The sequence below is a fragment of the Zeugodacus cucurbitae genome, chromosome 3 (assembly GCF_028554725.1).
Source record: "Zeugodacus cucurbitae isolate PBARC_wt_2022May chromosome 3, idZeuCucr1.2, whole genome shotgun sequence".
Lineage (NCBI taxonomy): Eukaryota > Metazoa > Arthropoda > Insecta > Diptera > Tephritidae > Zeugodacus > Zeugodacus cucurbitae.
The window spans coordinates 38,218,225-38,235,581 of record NC_071668.1 but is presented as its reverse complement, the minus strand read 5'-3'; the positions used below and the strand labels follow the sequence as shown (position 1 = coordinate 38,235,581).

General features: G+C 35.6%; 1 long non-coding RNA gene across 1 annotated transcript; it reads right to left on the bottom strand.

The window, feature by feature from the left end:
• Positions 1-16,049: 16,049 nt before the first annotated feature.
• Positions 16,050-16,732, bottom strand: LOC128920517 (uncharacterized). The gene is made up of 3 exons (XR_008470583.1): positions 16,600-16,732; positions 16,415-16,482; positions 16,050-16,338 (listed from the first exon to the last, which is right to left on the bottom strand). It is a non-coding gene; the product is annotated as an uncharacterized LOC128920517 (long non-coding RNA).
• Between the last annotated feature and the right edge of the window lie 625 nt (positions 16,733-17,357).

The window sequence follows — 17,357 nt, the reverse complement described above, 5'->3', positions numbered from 1 at the left end:
AATTGAACCGTACTTAATAAAATTATATTTCAAATCGCTTTGTATAAATATTTGTAAGTTATATAATGTTTTATTTGGAAAAAGCGGGTTTTACCCAGGCTTACATAAGAACTAAAGAAGTAAGTAACATATTTAATCATAGAGAATACAATGTAGTGGTTGTCATTTATTTTGCCTAACACGTCCATGACCTTCAAATGCCGTTCGGTAAATCCCTTATATTAGTATAAGCAACAAATTCCGAGAAGGATTTTTACGGGTAAATGTTTCGAAATACATTTCTTAATAAATATAATAATATATATGAATTACTAAGTTTTGTGTTATTATTTAGACTTCCAGTAGATAACTTGTGCAGTGCAGTGAAGAAGAAAGTTCGTTTAAAAAATATTATAATAGTTTTTTTTTAAACTACATATTTTATTTATATTATATATTGTGTATGTATGTATACATCGGTCAATTCCTAAAAAGAAGCTGAAAACTAGAAAGACCAGCAAAGGATTCAAACACGCTGATAGTGGACCAGAGGCCAAGATCACACTCAAATCTCGAAATAACGGACCCATAGTATTATTATCTTCACTATTTATTGTTAACTATTTTGGTAAGACAGTTTAATTTTTAATTCATTATGCCTAGAATAAGTAAAAGATCGCTGATAACAAATCGTATTGAAAATAGAAGACGCATGCAACTTCTACAGGCACACAATGCGTATAGAATTAGCGAGCAAAGTAGAGATACTCAAGCACATAGCTTCCGGCGCGAAAATCCCGAGGAACGCTCTGAAGAGCAAAGTAGGAATACTCCAGAACGTAGGGCTAGGAGGCAAAATCCTCAAATTCGCTCCGAAGAGCAAGTAAGAGATGCCCAAGGACATAGAACTCGGTGGGAAAATCCCGAGCTACGCTCTGAAGAGCAGAGTAGAAATACTCTAGTACGTAGGGCTTGGAGGCAAAATCCTCAAATTCGTTCCGAAGAGCAAGTAGAAATACTTTAAAACGTAGGACTAGGAGGCAAATTCCTCAAATTCGCTCCGAAGAGCAAGTTACAGATGCTCGAGATCATAGAACTCGGCGCGAAATTCCCGAGGTACGCTCTGAAGAGCAAAGTAGGAATACTCTAGAACGTAGGGCTAGGAGGCAAAATCCTCAAATTCGCTCCGAAGAGCAAGTAAGAGATTCTCAAGGACATAGAACTCAGCGTGAAAATCCCGAGGTACGCTCTGAAGAGCAAAGTAGGAATACTCTAGAACGTAGGGCTAGGAGGCAAAATCCTCAAATTCGCTCCGAAGAGCAAGTAAGAGATGCCCAAGGACATAGAACTCGGCGGGAAAATCCCGAGCTACGCTCTGAAGAGCAGAGTAGAAATACACTAGAACGTAGGGCTTGGAGGCAAAATCCTCAAATTCGCTCCGAAGAGCAAGTAAGAGATGCCCAAGGACATAGAACTCGGCGGGAAAATCCCGATCTACGCTCTGAAGAGCAAAGTAGAAATACTCTAGAACGTAGGACTAGGAGGCAAATTCCTCAAATTCGCTCCGAAGAGCAAGTTAGAGATGCTCGAGATCATAGAACTCGGCGCGAAAATCCCGAGCTACGCTCTGAAGATTAGAGTAGAAATACTCTAGAACGTAGGACACGGAGGAAAATTCCTCAAATTCGTTTCGAAGAGCAAGTTAGAAATACTCGATTTAGAACGCCTGCATGGATAAGGATAGAGGAACGTTATAGGGAAACAAAACGTCGACTGCTTATCAGGAGGGGTACAAGGGAAGATGTTTTAAATCAGAGACGGCGTCGACAAAGCCAAATTCGCCTTCATAGGGATATCCTGGCAAATAGGCAAAGTCAAAACGAAAGGCAGTCTCAGCGAAATAGATTAAACAGAGAAAATAATGTTGTAGAATCTGATAGTGGTAATTCAAGAGATTTTCAAAGCATTTATTTTGAAAATATAAAGAAGGGTCCTACCGAAGTATGCAGTTGCTGTGGGGGATTATGGTTTTCACACCAAATTCGCAAGTTAAATTTTGAAATTATTACTCAATGTCATCCCAATGCTGCATATTAGAGCTCTTGGTATTCGACTAATCGACTAACCGAATTAACCGAATAGGGCATTATTCGAATAATAATATTCGGTTTGCACTATTCGGATAGTCGTCAGTCATCGGCTATTCGATTAACCGCCCGTTTTCGACTATTAGGTTAACCGTTCGTTGTCGACTATTCGAATAGTGCAAGTTCATTAATTTTCTTATTTTTATTGAAAAAAGTGAAACATTGAAACTAACAAAAAACTCGCCATTTTTTATGACTGTCATACCAACACTATTGTTGTTTCACATGCAAAATTAAAATATGACTGATACAACACTGCGTGGTATGTTTCTTGAGTTCGCTATTCTATACCCCTACCCACTTACTGCCGAATTTTTTCGGTTTATTGCGGCATATGCCTAGTACTGCAGTAACCGGTTACTTTTTGGAACCGTTTTTTTTTTGGACACACTCGTGGCAATGTGAGCGGTCGGTGGGTGGGGCTTTGAGGCATTTTGGGGCAAAACTTCGACGAGTGGGTAGTCGGTTATCTGTGAAGATCCGGTTTTTTTGGGTCGGTCAGTGGTCGGTTTTGCTCGTGTCCTTCTGTCCGAACACTTCTCAACCGATTTATACCGCACATTGTATATATCTGGAAAATATGGACATATATCTGGAAAATCAAAGGCTTTTAGACTGCAAACAATTTTCATTTATTCGAATAGTGACAGTATAACTATTCGAATAACCGCAGTAGAACGACTATTCGAATAGTCGGAACATTGCGACTAACCGAATAGTGCTAACCGGTTAATATTCGTACGAAGGTTACAAACCGGATATTCGAATAATCGGTTTTCCGATTAATCGAATAATTTTAAGAGCCCTACTGCATATGCATTTTTTTAAAACAAAAATTTCCTTCAGAAAATGGAAATTACAATTTTTGTGCTACTTGCAGAAATGCGATAGTTAAAAACAACATTCCAAAAATATTCATATTCATTCAAATGGTCTCGACTTTCCTGAAATACCGGATTGTTTGAAAGATTTAACCCCAATTGAGGAACGGTTAATAATGCCTAGAGTGCCTTTTATGACAATCCGTCCTTTGGGATATCAAGGACAAAGTTCGCTTAAAGGCGTCATTGTTAATATTCCCATTTCTGTTAACATTGTGACATCTTTACCTCATTCTTTTGATCAAACTCATGTGATTCAAATTCTTTTCAGAAGGCGTTTGGAATGCAATCATGATTATATGACTGATACCATTCGGCCTGCGAAAGTTATGGAAGCTTTGCAATTCCTAATAAACACTCCTTTGTATCGTGAACACAATATACGTGTTAATGAAAACTGGATTTCAAGTTTTAATAACCAAGATGCAGTTCCTTTTGTTGCATCTGCTGAAGATGCTAGACTTATTGAGGAACATCTTTCCCACAATAACCTCTCAGATAATCGTATCCAAATCGAACCTGTGTCGACGGAGAATAATCCAGGTGGTCAAGAGACTCTTTTGGACAATATTCCTGTAGAAAATTTAGACTATAACCGTTTAGTTATAGCGCCAGGTGAAGGACAAAGGCCAATTGACATAATTCAGGATAATAATTCAGAAAAATTGTCATTTGGAACTATATACGCTGGGCAGAAACGTACATGCTCAGAAACATATAGTAAGATAGTTCGTTCTGAAATTCGCCGATTTGATCGAAGAGCATGTACTATTCCAAAGTTGTTTTACGATTATAAAAAATTGGAATTGTTGCAAATTAAGAATAGTACATCAATTTGCCTTCGTAAGTTTTCAGGTCGTAACCGCGTTACAGCCCAAAATGTATTAAACGAAAACTTTGTTCAAAATTTGTTTCAACACGATGATGGTTATAAAGTTTTGAAAGGTGTGAGATCCTCTCCTGCGCACTGGGCAGCTGAGAAGAAAAAGGCAATTGCAATGATTCGGCAATTTTGACTTCCGACATTCTTTATAACACTATCGGCTGCTGAATCTCAGTGGGTTGAACTTTTTATAATTCTATCAAAAACTGTTGATTCTAAAGACATTTCGGAAAAAGAAGCCAACATTTTATTAACGCAAGATAGATATCGTTTAATCCGCTCAGATGCACTTACTTGCGCTAGATATTTTGACTACCGATCAAAATCCTGATACATTCCCCGAAGTTATTGATTTCATTGACAATTATATTTCTACAGATGGTTCAGTGAGCCACTTGGAAAATTATATAGGTTATCAAAAGCATAATCACAGTAGGTCGTGTACTAGGGAAGTAAGAGGACAACTATTTTTTCGATTTGGAATACCATATCCTCCAATGCCTTGCACACAAATATTGCTACCTCTTTCCGAAACAGCCCAAAATGTTGACATTCATAAGGGACACTTTTCTAGAATTCAAAATATTTTGAATTCAAACCTAACTCCTGAAGACATTTCAAATCTAAATGATTTTGATAATTTTTTGTCTGATAGTCGAATAAATATGTCTTTTGATAATTATTTACTGGCTTTGAGGTCTAGCTTATCAAAACCGAAAATATTTCTGAAAAGAAAAATAGAGGATCGCTTTATAAATGCCTACAATCCTCTTATTTTGGAACTCCATAAGGCAAATATGGATATTCAATATATATTGGATGCATAAATCTAACAGAGGCGTTTCTAGGCTCTTAAATGAAGCTATATCTGATGTTAATGCCGGAAATTACACAGTAAAGCAAAAACTTCAGCATATAGGTCACAAATTTATATCAGGTACGGAAATATCTGCACAAGTATCAGTCTATTGCTGCATTGGGCTCCATCTTTCGGAAGCAAGTAATGCAGAAATATTTATTAATAACTCCCGACCCGAAGAGCGGGTTGGAATGGTAAAATCTAGAGCGGAGCTTCATAACCTTCCTTCAGAGTCAACTGAAATATTCGTAGCTGGCATTTTAGACCGTTAGGTGCAGCGACCCGACCAGTTAGAAAATGTTTGCTTAGCTGATTTTGCATCATTGTATAGATTTGTTAAATTTAGTAGAAGGGTACAAGACAGTGATAATGAAAAAGAAGAGAGGGATAACTTACCAGATATTGGAGTTCCAATTCCACTTTAAGACCGTAGCGGTTTTGTTAAAAAACTTAGCAAACCGTGTATAATTCGGTACCGAAGACTTAGTCCTGAGGTGGCCAGAGTAGAATATTTCCGCGAAATGGTAATGGTTTTCTATCCATGGCGGAATGAACAGCAATATCTCACTGAAAATGACAATGAGCGAACTTGCATAACACATCGTATTTTAATAGAGGCAAATCGAAAAAAATATGATGTTTTTGAACAAAGAGAACTGGAAAGTGTCTTAGAAAGTCTCTATAATGAAACAGACTTAGAAGAAGCTGTGCAAAATTAACTACCTATTGTGGAAAATGAGTTTCACGTGTTAGCACTTCCAGAAATAAACCCTAATATTAATTTGCTGCATTTGCATGTCGAAGATTCAACAAATAATGGTACTGAATCTGAATGCAATATTAGGCTTATTAAACTACCCCTTTAATTCCGGTTTAGGAATTATGTTCTTTAGTCCACAGTTTAAATATTAAGCAAAGAACCTACCTGACTCATTTGATGCATCAGATTAAAACAAGTTGCCCATTTTATGAGTTCATCGGGGGTGGAGCAGGTGTAGGAAAAAGTCGATTGATATCTGCAATCAATCAAGCTATTAACCATCGCTTCAATTCTACACCTGGATCCAACCCAAGTACTTTAAAGATTCTCCTTTGTGCACCTACGGGCAAGGCAGCATTCGGAATAGGTGGATTAACATTTCACTCAATATTTTCTCTACCTGTAAATCAGTTGAATAATAGAGATTTGAGGCCTCTTAGCAATGACTTTGTCAACTCGTTGTATACTAAACTTGCTGATTTAAAATTAATCATAATTGATGAAATATCAATGGTGGGCGCGTGTATGTTTAGATTAGTTGATGCTAGACTTAAACAAATTTTTTAAACAAACCACCCGTTCGGTGGCATACCGATTACAGTGTTTGGAGATTTAAAGCAACTCTCACCTGTTGGCGATAGGTGGATATTTTCTTCTAATCCTAATGACGCTTACAGTACTTTAGTTGGTTCCCCTTTGTGGGAGTTATTCAAATATTTTGAATTAACGCAAATTATGAGGCAATGGAAGGATCAGGCTTTTGCTATTGCGTTAAACCGTATGTCATCTGGCACTATGACAAATGATGATATATCATTAATTCAAACTCGAGTAGTTAATGCTGAAGAAGTTCCCGATGATGCGATCCATTTATTTTGGTCAAATGAAGAGACAAACAATTTCAATGGCCTTAAGCTCAGTCGAATTCCAACTGAAGCTATTTCTTCAACTGCCAAAAACTCTGTAAGAGGAATGGGTATAGGTGATCAACAAGAGCATATTTTGGAAAGAGTTAAACTATTCAAAACATCTGAATCGCAGGGAATTCCTTATGAGTTGACACTAAAAACCACTGCAAAGTACATGGTTACAGTGAATATAAACACGTGCGATGGCTTAGTTAATGGGGCAACTGGGCAACTAATGCAAATTGATTTTCATTCTAATTCTCCATTAATCCTTTGGATTAAGTTCTTGGAACCTTCTGTTGGTTTGATAGCAAGAACAAAAAAGCCTCATGCTCTAGAAAGGTCTTGGACCCCAATTGAAATAGTTTCTAGATCTTTTCAATATAAAAGAAATGAGCAAATTATAATTGAAAGAAATTAATTTCCGGTTGTTCCAGCTGAGGGAATAACTATTCACAAAAGTCAAGGGGCACATATAATAAAGTTGTTATTCATACTCGACCAAGAATGCCTAGAGCTTCGATATATGTCGCTTGCAGTCGAGCTACTACGGCAGTAGGTCTCTTTATAGTTGGAAATTGTGTTCCTCCTAATAAATTTTCTCAATCGGATCCAGTATATAGGGAACTGATGGAATTGAACACATCTAAAGCCCTGATTACAAATTACAATTTTATGCTTTCTCGAACATCAGCACTTCAAATTTTATTTCATAATGTTCAGAGTCTTCATGCTCACATTAATGATGTCAGAGGGGACGACCTGATGCTAACTTCGGATGTTTTATGTTTCGTAGAAACTTGGAGTTATCCTAGTGAAAATTTTGAAATACCTGGATTTACTTTAATAAACGAGCTGAGTATAGATAGCACCGACACGCACAATAGAAACAAACGGGGAATTATAGTATATGCGAAGAATATTGTTGCTAGCTCTTTAGAACCAAAGATTATAAAGAAAATTTATTCAGGCAGCAAAGTTTTAGATATTCACATTTTACTGTCAGACATTTAATTGCAGAACTTCATGAAGTCCTCACAACTGAATTGTGCAATGAAAATGTAATAATAAAATCAACATTTTTGCTGAAACTAGTGAAAGAACTAACTAAAGAAATAATAATAAAATAGCAATCTAAATCCGCCACCCCTGTATGTTCAAATGTCAAAAATCATCAAGTTTCTTAGTGATGCGCTATTTTCTGTACCACTGCGCATCGACTACCGAGCTAATGCGTTCGACAAACATATGATGCACTGCAACAAATGACTCATAATTTGTGTTTTTATAGTTTCACAGCAGAAACTTCGCTATCTAACATTACAGAAACACTCTTACGTATATGAGTCAAAAACAGTTGATTTATAAATCTCCAACGGCAGTGGGAACAGGGTATTTTTGTGAAGCGTTTAAATCTGATCTAATCACTTCAAATTTTGTGTCGGAACATGACATAAGTTGCCTTAGCGTCTTGGGGTTTGGAAAATTCTTTATCGTTTCTACCTTTTTGGGGTCTGTTTTTATTACTTTGTGGGATACAACGTATCCTAAAAATTCAACCTCGGCTGCTATAAACTTTGACTTTTACATGGGAATTTTCAAGTGTTAGTACTTTATATTTTAAATGAAATATATGTTCTTTAATAGTATACTATAATATCGTCAATATAGACGTGACAAAACTTTCCGATGCATTCGCGTAGAATATTGTTCATTGCTCTCTGGAATATACTTAAAGCATTTTTTAACCCAAATGGAAATATCACTTTCTTCCATTAATATTTGATGAAATCCGGACTTGAGGTCTATCGTAGAGAAATATTTAGATTCTCAAATATCTAAATTAAAGAGTATAACTTCTGGATTAAGCATTGGATTCCTATCATTGTTATTTCGTTTTATTTTTTAAAGTCGATAACCATTCTTAATTTCGGGCTACCGTCCTCATTTATTCCTTTTTTTTGGAACAACCTATGGGCTTTTGCTATGCCTTATAATTCCTTTTTCCAATAAAGTTTGGATTTCCTGATTGACTAAATTATTCGTGGATATTGAATATGGATATTGTTTTGACCATATATGTCGTTCATCCTCGTTTCTTATTTTCGGGGTGATATTTGAAAATCAATGTTTATGTTTTCATGAGGTTTATTTATAATATCGATAACATCCTTTCTAAGCAATGGGATGTTAATATTTTTAATTTCGTTATTGTTGCTTTTATATTTTTCTGCAAATTCTTTGAAATTATTATCATTAGTAAATTATTTATTTCTATTATATTAGTAACTCCTTTTTTTGGAGTATATTTTTTTAAATTTATTGCCTGTTTTATGTTCGACTGGCGTCTTAGGTCTTTCTTGTCCCGAGTGTTTTAAATTTTCTTTTTTAATAATCTGTTTTGGCTTTTTACCATTCGTTTTTTCTTTATTTTGCCGGTAGGAACTTCGGCTGGAGTCTTGGGACATTATTGTCCCAAGTGTTTTAAATTTTCTTCTTTAATGTTCTTTTGTGATTTTTTACTATGTTTATTTGTTTTTGTTTTGTCGGTGAAAGCTTCGGCTGGCGTCTTGGGACTTTTTTGTCCCAAAGAGTTTAATAAATTATTGTGAAAATATATTTTCTTTATATTATTATTATATTTTATTTGAATACCTATTGTGGCTCGATTTTATTTAAGAAATTGATTCCAATTAAGAGATCGCTATCTAGGTTATCTATTTCATAAAATCGTTCTTGTGTTTAATATTATGAAAATATCTTATGATGGTCGAACCATTAATAGTTTTTACCCTCTCCATTAAACTCCATTTCCTATATATGAGCTGGTTGCCCCCGTGCCTATTAGAATTCTAATAATTTGCCCGGTCTTCGTGTCTATCTATATTATATAGGGCAAATCAGAGTTAACCATAAAAAATGGTTTTCAGCAATGTTATTGATTCTTTCTATTCAATTGTTTCGTTATCTCGGAATTTGTTCCGTGTGTCATAATGGTTTTATTAATTAATAATGTCAATTTCTGTTTGACTTCATTATAGTACTCAATTAAGGATTTCGATCCTTGTCGCATAATGCTCATCTCTTGTACAATTATGTAAATGGGCCTTCTATCTGCATACGCAAAATCTAATCAAAATCAAAATCTAAATATGGCTTCTAAATTTAATACCGTGCCATGATTAGCTAGAATGTCGTTGGCATTACCTACACTCTTGTTTCGAAGTATTGTTAGCGCCCCAAAATATCTCCTACTCCCCCCTACATAAAGGCTCATTGAGTTTTTTGCAGACGTACGACCGAGAATTCTGGTAAGGATTTCACTATTTCTAAATTTTCGCCACATATGATTGAGTCATTTATTGTCTGTGTCTCATATTCGGTCATCTGAGCAGCAATATTTAAATTTTTTATTTGATTATTTAGCTGCTATCTCAGCTCTCAAGAATGTCGTTTGAGTTGCTTTCAGTCGAGCTACATATGTAGCAGTGAAATTGCTAACCGCCATTTTTGAAAATTGTATAATTATGTTGTCCACTTCAAATTATTATTTTTTATATCTTGATCTTTTCTGAGAAAGGAGACTCTTTTATTCAGGAGGGTCTGGAGTTCAGAATCGCCGAATTGAGTTTTTTTTATAAACCGTAGGGTCCCCCTTGCAGTTGTGAATCCCGGTTCCAAAATATTTTGTTATTCGGCTGGTCAAGCCTTGAATTCTGTATTTACTTTTTTATTTATATATATATATTAGCTGACCCGGCGAACTTCGCCCCGCCCAATTTTTATTTGAAATAGTTAAAACGCTTTTTGAACTCTGTTCAAGGCCATTTATTTGTATGGAATGTTAATATATTCAGGGAATAACGTCTCTGATCAATTTAAATATTTTTGGCGAAGTTCGTTCTTTGTTTTGTTGTGTAGCGTGTAAACAAATAAAGAAGATGGCTCTCCAACACGCTAACATACACATACATACCTATGTATGTACATATGAAACTGTAAAATTTTGAACTTAAACGATAAATCGGTTTGAATCATTCGATTAGATTTGCTGTGTTGTAGTAAACTATTCACTACAGTGAAATTATTATTTATGAATAAAGACGAAAACCTTAGTATATATCTGGTATAAAAATCCACGGGATTGAGATTTAAACTTGAGGTCAAAATTTTTAAAATTATTGATGAAAGAGAGTTGATAATAAGCACAAGTTTTTATAAAATAGTTCATTTTGTGATTTTATATTCAAGTTTTTAACAAATAAGTTAATTACAAAATTGTTAGCTGACATGTAACATTTAATTTGGGAGGCTTAAGCAATGCTTAAATAACAGCTGATTTTTGTTTTGAATTTGTTTTCGTAGCGTAGGGCAAGTGTCCGTTCGTTTGCACTCAATAACAGCTTATACTTTTCCTTCAGTTCCCATAGGTGCTCCGACTCGCTAGTGATGAAATTTGGGGTTTTTTTTGTTGTTTTCATCAATTTTTGATATAATTTTCCTCGCAAATTTATGTATTGTCTGTTATAATTTAAATATTTCAAATATATTTTTATGAATGACATTTGTAAAATATATGTTGCCCATAACGTTGCCATATATCATAATAAAATTTTATAGAAATTAAGCATTGACTGTGAAACGCAAACGACTACTCAGTTTGCAACAATACTTAGCTAACCTAACCTAAGTATGGACTGAGAAATAGCCATAATTTTTTTTTGCATTTAGGAAATACATGCAGAAATCAACTCTGCGATTTCCTAAATTCCGCTGAAATCTCTCAAATTCGAAGAAGATTTACTGGAAAAGAGTGGCAGCATTGCTTATTTGCCTGACCATACATATGTACAACTTTATTTATTTCACGGATTGTATGTGATTTTTTCTTAAATTTAGAATATTGGAAGTCATAGATTCGTATAACTTTACCACAAATAATATAAACTTCAAACAACGCATTTTCATTTAATGTTTTTAGCAAGTGGCAGCTTTTGTTATGACAGCCTAAATCCATGAAAATTTAGAAAGAAATGTAGCGCCTGTAACATACCGCACTTAGCGCCACCAACTGGTGGATATCTCTTTGCTAATAATAAACAAATAATTTGCAATAAATAAATAATGCGACTATAAGGAGAGTTATAAACTATCCTATCTTTCAAGTTGGACCAAACTGTACACAGTGTTAAAAATTTCATTAAAATCGGTTCAGTAGTTTAGAAGTCCATCGAAAACAAACAACGTGACACGTGATTTTTATATATAAAGATATATATATATGGGTGATTCTACGATAAGACGCAGGGGCGAACGCAGGGTGGGGTTTTGGGGTGTTGTAGTTCCTGAGATATGGTTTTTGACCCATAAGTGGGCGACGTCACGCCCATTTTGTAAAAAGATCTGAGTGCAGCTTCCATCTGCCATTTCTTATGTGAAATTTAGTGTTTCTGACGTTTTTGGTTAGTGAGTTAACCCACTTTTAGTAATTTTCAACCTAACTTTTGTATGGGAGGTGGGCGTGGTTATGATCCGATTTCTTTCAGTTTTGGACTGTATTAGGAAGTGGCCGAAAAAAACGACTGGAGAAAGTTTGGTTTATATAGCTCTATTGATTTGCGAGATATGTACAAAAAACTTAGTAGGGGCGGGGCCACGCCCACTTCCCCAAAAAAATTACATCCAAATATGCCCCTTCATAGTGCGATCCTTCATACCAAATTTTATTTCAATAGCTTTATTTATGGCTTAGTTATGGCACTTTATGTGTTTTCGGTTTTCGCCATTTTGTGGGCGTGGCAGTGGTCCGATTTGGCTCATTTTCGGAAGCATTTTCCTATGGTGCCAAGAAATAAGTGTGCCAAGTTTCATCAAGATATCTTAATTTTTACTCAAGTTACAGCTTGCACAGACGGACGGACGGACGGACGAACGGACGGACAGACAGACATTCGGATTTGAACTCCACTCTTCACCCGGATCACTTTGGTATATATAACCCTATATCTAACTCGTTTAGTTTTAGGTGTTACAAACAACCGTTATATGAACAAAACTACAATACTCTCTTTAGCAACATTTGTTGCGAGAGTATAACAAACCTATTGTATCTGAATAGTATTAAAAAGTTGTGGGAATGTGGCCCAATTAAAAAACCCAGAAAAATATAAACTGGACAGAGACTTTTTTTAATTTGCTTCAAAGTAATGAGTTTGCCTTATAACTCTGTGGCTGCTGAACTGGATTTTTTTAGATTTAAGAGGAATTGTGAGTCGATAATGGACTTCTTTTGAAGATTAGTTCTGAACTGAAAAGTCACCAATAAGGTTTCTATTATTTTTTTTAGAGTTTATTGTTAATCATAATACAGGAAAAATAAAATCTCATTTATTATGACTTTCAGTTTTCGTTCCATGAGCAAACAGTTGTGAAATAAATTTAAATTAAAAAAAATTATGCTAATTGCAAAAAAATACGAAGGCGAACCGGAAGAATATTACCGCAGATCAATCTATATACCGTTTTTAGATCCAAAAAATACCAAATCAATGAACGATTTTTAAAACATCGGGAGCTGCTTTCCAAAATTGAAAACATTTTGCCAAATAAATCTTGACGTTATTGAGATGCAGAAGACTGTTTGTATTTTAGAAAAGCAGTGGTCCGCTGATGTAAAAGATCCCGATGAGTTGCTGAATTTAGAATGTGGAAAATCTTAAAAATCTTTTCTTCAGATTATATTTTCTAACTAAAATTTTGAATATATTTTCAGGAACTGGTTAAATCAAACAAAGAGATCCAAAACTTTTTAGACGCGTTGAATTGTTGCGATGCAAAAATTTTCAAAACAGTGCATAGTTTTTTAAAGATTGGAGCAACAATCCATATATCTGTCGCTTCAAGTGAACGCTCGTTTTCTCACTTCGCACGCTTAAAACATATTTAAGAAATAAAACTGGAGAAGCACGCCTGAACGGAATGGTTCTCTTGAATATCCATAGAGATATAGACGTGACGGAGGAAGATATTTTAAATGTTATGGCCCAAAATAAAAGAAGATTAGACTTCAATTTGTGAATAAAATAATGAAACATTGTCTTTTTACCTAAAACCCCCCCCAAATTTTTTTTCTGCGTTCGCCACTGATAAGAGGTTTCAAGTGCATTGAGAAAACGGTCAAATAGATTGGATTTTTTTCATGAAAACCCTGTATTATGATTTTTGTCCTCTTAATTTACCCTTCCACGTAAAGACAAGTCACTTTATACATATATAAATACTTTTTCGACGGCCAGGTGTTATAAATTATAGGTATTCTTTTTCCTAGACAAACAAGCCATAACATTAAAATAACAAATAAATTAAAGTCACTCTCTATTATAAATAAATGAAGGTAAAATAAAATAAAAAACCTTAAGCTCTCTCAAAGTATTTTTGACTCTTTAAAGAAGTAATATATCTTCTGAAGAAGATTTGGCATGGGGATAGTCTGACCAACCTGATCTTCTGTATGTATATCTAAATATTTGGCATATGCACCTGTTATGCGATTATAGCCAAATCTATTTTAGCGCGCCATTCATCTCTCCTTTATGCCATGTGGCGCCAATTGGAAACACCAATAGAAACCTGGTCACTTTCCACCTGATTATTCCAATGGAGTGGAGGGTTCCCTGTCCCTCTGATCCCACCAGCGGGTATTGCATCGAACACATTCCAAGCTGGAGCGTTTTCTTTTCGAACTAAAGGACCTAGCCAGCGTAGTCGCTGTCTTTTTATTCGCTGCCGTCGAATAACTTATACAGCTCGTCGTTCCATCGTCAGCGCTATTCACCGTTGCCAATGTTCAGGGAACTATAAATCTTGCGCAAAACTTTTCTCTCGAAACTCCTAGTACAGTCTCATCGAAAGTTGACAACGTCCATGCTTCTGTACCATAAAGCAAAGCGGGAATGATAAGGGACTTGTGGAGTTTGGTTGTGATTTGTCAAAAGATGACTTTAAAATTCAATTGTCCACTCAGTCCAAAGTAAGACCTGTTGGCGATTCTGGGTGGGATAGCGAGGCTGATATTTTTTGGTTTTGTGAATGTTGATGGTGGCTGGGGATGGGTAAGGAGTCATGTTCAGAGGTTTACTAATGAAAGTTTCAAGACTCAAACAGCTCACGACCTCCGGTCCGGATGTAATGATGAATAGTATTTCCCCTGGTCACTAAATATCTCCCCTGGCAGTTATTTTGCCATGGGAAATACGACAGGGGAGAGACTTTTCGTGAAAAATTTAATTGTTTCAATTGACTGAATTATTTTTTGGGTTAATTATTTATCTCACTTTAATTATCACATAATTAATAATTTAGGACAATAAAGGCAAATTAATTAAATTAATAGAATACGTTTTATGAATTGCCAGGGGAGAGACAAAATCAGTTAGCGAATCCAGTACACCGCTCAATCGCTCCACAATAACTAAATTACACCGCTCAAACGGATTTCGCGTTTAGTATTGCTATCGTGCGACTTCTTCAATCTATTGCTGGAAAAAATAATACGAGCTGCAGAGCTAAATAAAGAAGGTACAATCTTCTATAAGAGTGTACAGCTGCTGGCGTACGCCGATGATATTCATATCATCGGAAACAACAACCGCGCCGTTTGTTCTGCTTTTCCCAGACTTGATAAGGAAGCGAAGCGTGTGTCTGGTGGTGAATGAGGACCAGACGAAATATCTCCTGTCGTCAAACAAACAGTCAGCCCATTCGCGTCTTGGCTGCCACGTCACTGTTGACGGTCATAACTTTGAAGTTGTAGATAATTTCGTCTATCTGGGAACCAGCATTAACAGCAATAATAATGTCAGCCTCGAAATCCAGCGCAGAATCACTCTTGCTAACAGGTGCTACTATGGACTAAGTAGGCAATTGAAAAGTAAAGTCCTCTCTCGACGAACAAAAACCAAACTCTACAAGTCTCTCATCATTCCCGTCCTATTTGATGGTGCAGAAGCGTAGACGATGTCATCATCCGATGAGACGGCACTAGGAGTTGTCGAGAGAAAGGTTTTGCGGAAGATTTATGGTCCCTTAAACATTGGCAACGGCGAAAACCGCAGACGATGGAACGATGAGCTGTGTGTGTTATTCGATAGACATAGTTCAGCGAATAAAAAGACAGCGGCTACGCTGGCTCGGTCATGTTGTTCGAATGAATGAAAGTGCTCCAGCTCTGAAAGTATTCGATACAGTACCCGCTGGTGGAAGCCGAGGAAGAGGGAGACCTCCACTCCGATGGAAGGACCAGGTGGAGAGGGACCTGGCTTCGCTTGGTATAACCAATTGGCGCCAAACTGTCAGAAGGAGGATTACGTGGCGCGCTGTTGTGGACTAACCGCGTAAGCGATGTCTACGCCAGTCAAGAAGAAGAAGAATAATTATTATAGATTAATTTTAAAATATTAATATTTCAGTGCAAAGTAAACTTTTAAATTTTACAAACATTTTTGTGGCAAACATAGACAAAATTAAATATTTTACATATAAAGTTAGTATTAATTATTATATTTATATAACAAATATTACTAAATTCATTTGTATATAAATGCTAATTTGACAATATTATACATTTAAATAGATAAATTTTGTGCTATTGCGAACGTTCAGAATTTATATATTAACAATCATAATATTGAAAATGATAAATTGTATGTTCAGCTTAATAATTCTTACATGCACGGTTTTTGTTACTTTCTGACACAAAGGACTACGAGTGCTTCTTCCATCATACGGCGAATCTAGTTCGAATTTGTATTGTACGATTGATGAGCGATTGGAGGATGAGATGCGATGTGTTGAGAAACTGCTGGTAGGATTCCCCGCACCCATATATGTATATACTTTATCTCCGCATTGTTGTTCCAACTTCTGTTTATTGTTTTCACCATAAGCATTAGTTATGTTGATATTACTGCAATGTTGGTGTATATTAATGCAATCTAACCTGTTTCTATGATTCCTCGGCCTGGAGTCGCTATTGTTGTACTATCGCTCGCCGAAGCTAGCAAATATCTGAAAAGAGTAACAAAAAGATAATAAGCTTTATATGAAAGTATATTTTAACAAAATATTTTATGTTATAGTATATACATATGTAAGTAATATGTTTGATATTAAAAAAATACTCACCCATCTGCCTCCAGTGGTTGTGTTTGCATGTACGCACCAGATCGAATTTTCTCTAAAATGACCAAAATGAAGTAAAAGTAAAAGTTTGCTGCAGAAATTTGCAGATATGTATATGCATAATCTACAATAAATTAATGCCATTTTTTTTCTTCAACGTCAAATTTGTTTTGTAAAGTGCTATAACTAAGCCATAAATAAAGTTATGAAAACAAAATTTGATCTTTGGATCACATCAGGCAGGTGAATATTTGGATAAATTTTTTTTTGGGAAAGTGAGCGTGGCCGCGCCCATTTATGTTTTTGTGCATATCTCATAAACTGCTAAAGCTATATCAACCAAGTTTTCTGGAGTCATCTCCTTTAAGCACTTGATTATACAGCATGGGTATCGGATTATAACCACGCCCACCCCCCATACAAATGTAATGTTGAAAAATCCTAAAAGTAAGGAAAAACACCAGAAACCCTAAATTTTATCGTAAATATGGTACGGAAAAGCTGAATTAAACTTGGCATAAAACGTGGACAATGGGCGTGGGTTAAAAACGATATCTCAGGAACTAATCAACCAATTCCAACGAAATTAGGTTCACAATTTTTTTTTGCCTCCCAATACTACAGCTTGAAAATTGGTGAAGTCGGTTTACAATATTAACATCGGCGGTGTAAAATCGCCGAAATCGGACTATAACCTTTCAAGGCCCCAGATGTAGAACATGAGTTCCTCAGTGTTTTTGGCTAATTCGGTAAATCTCTCA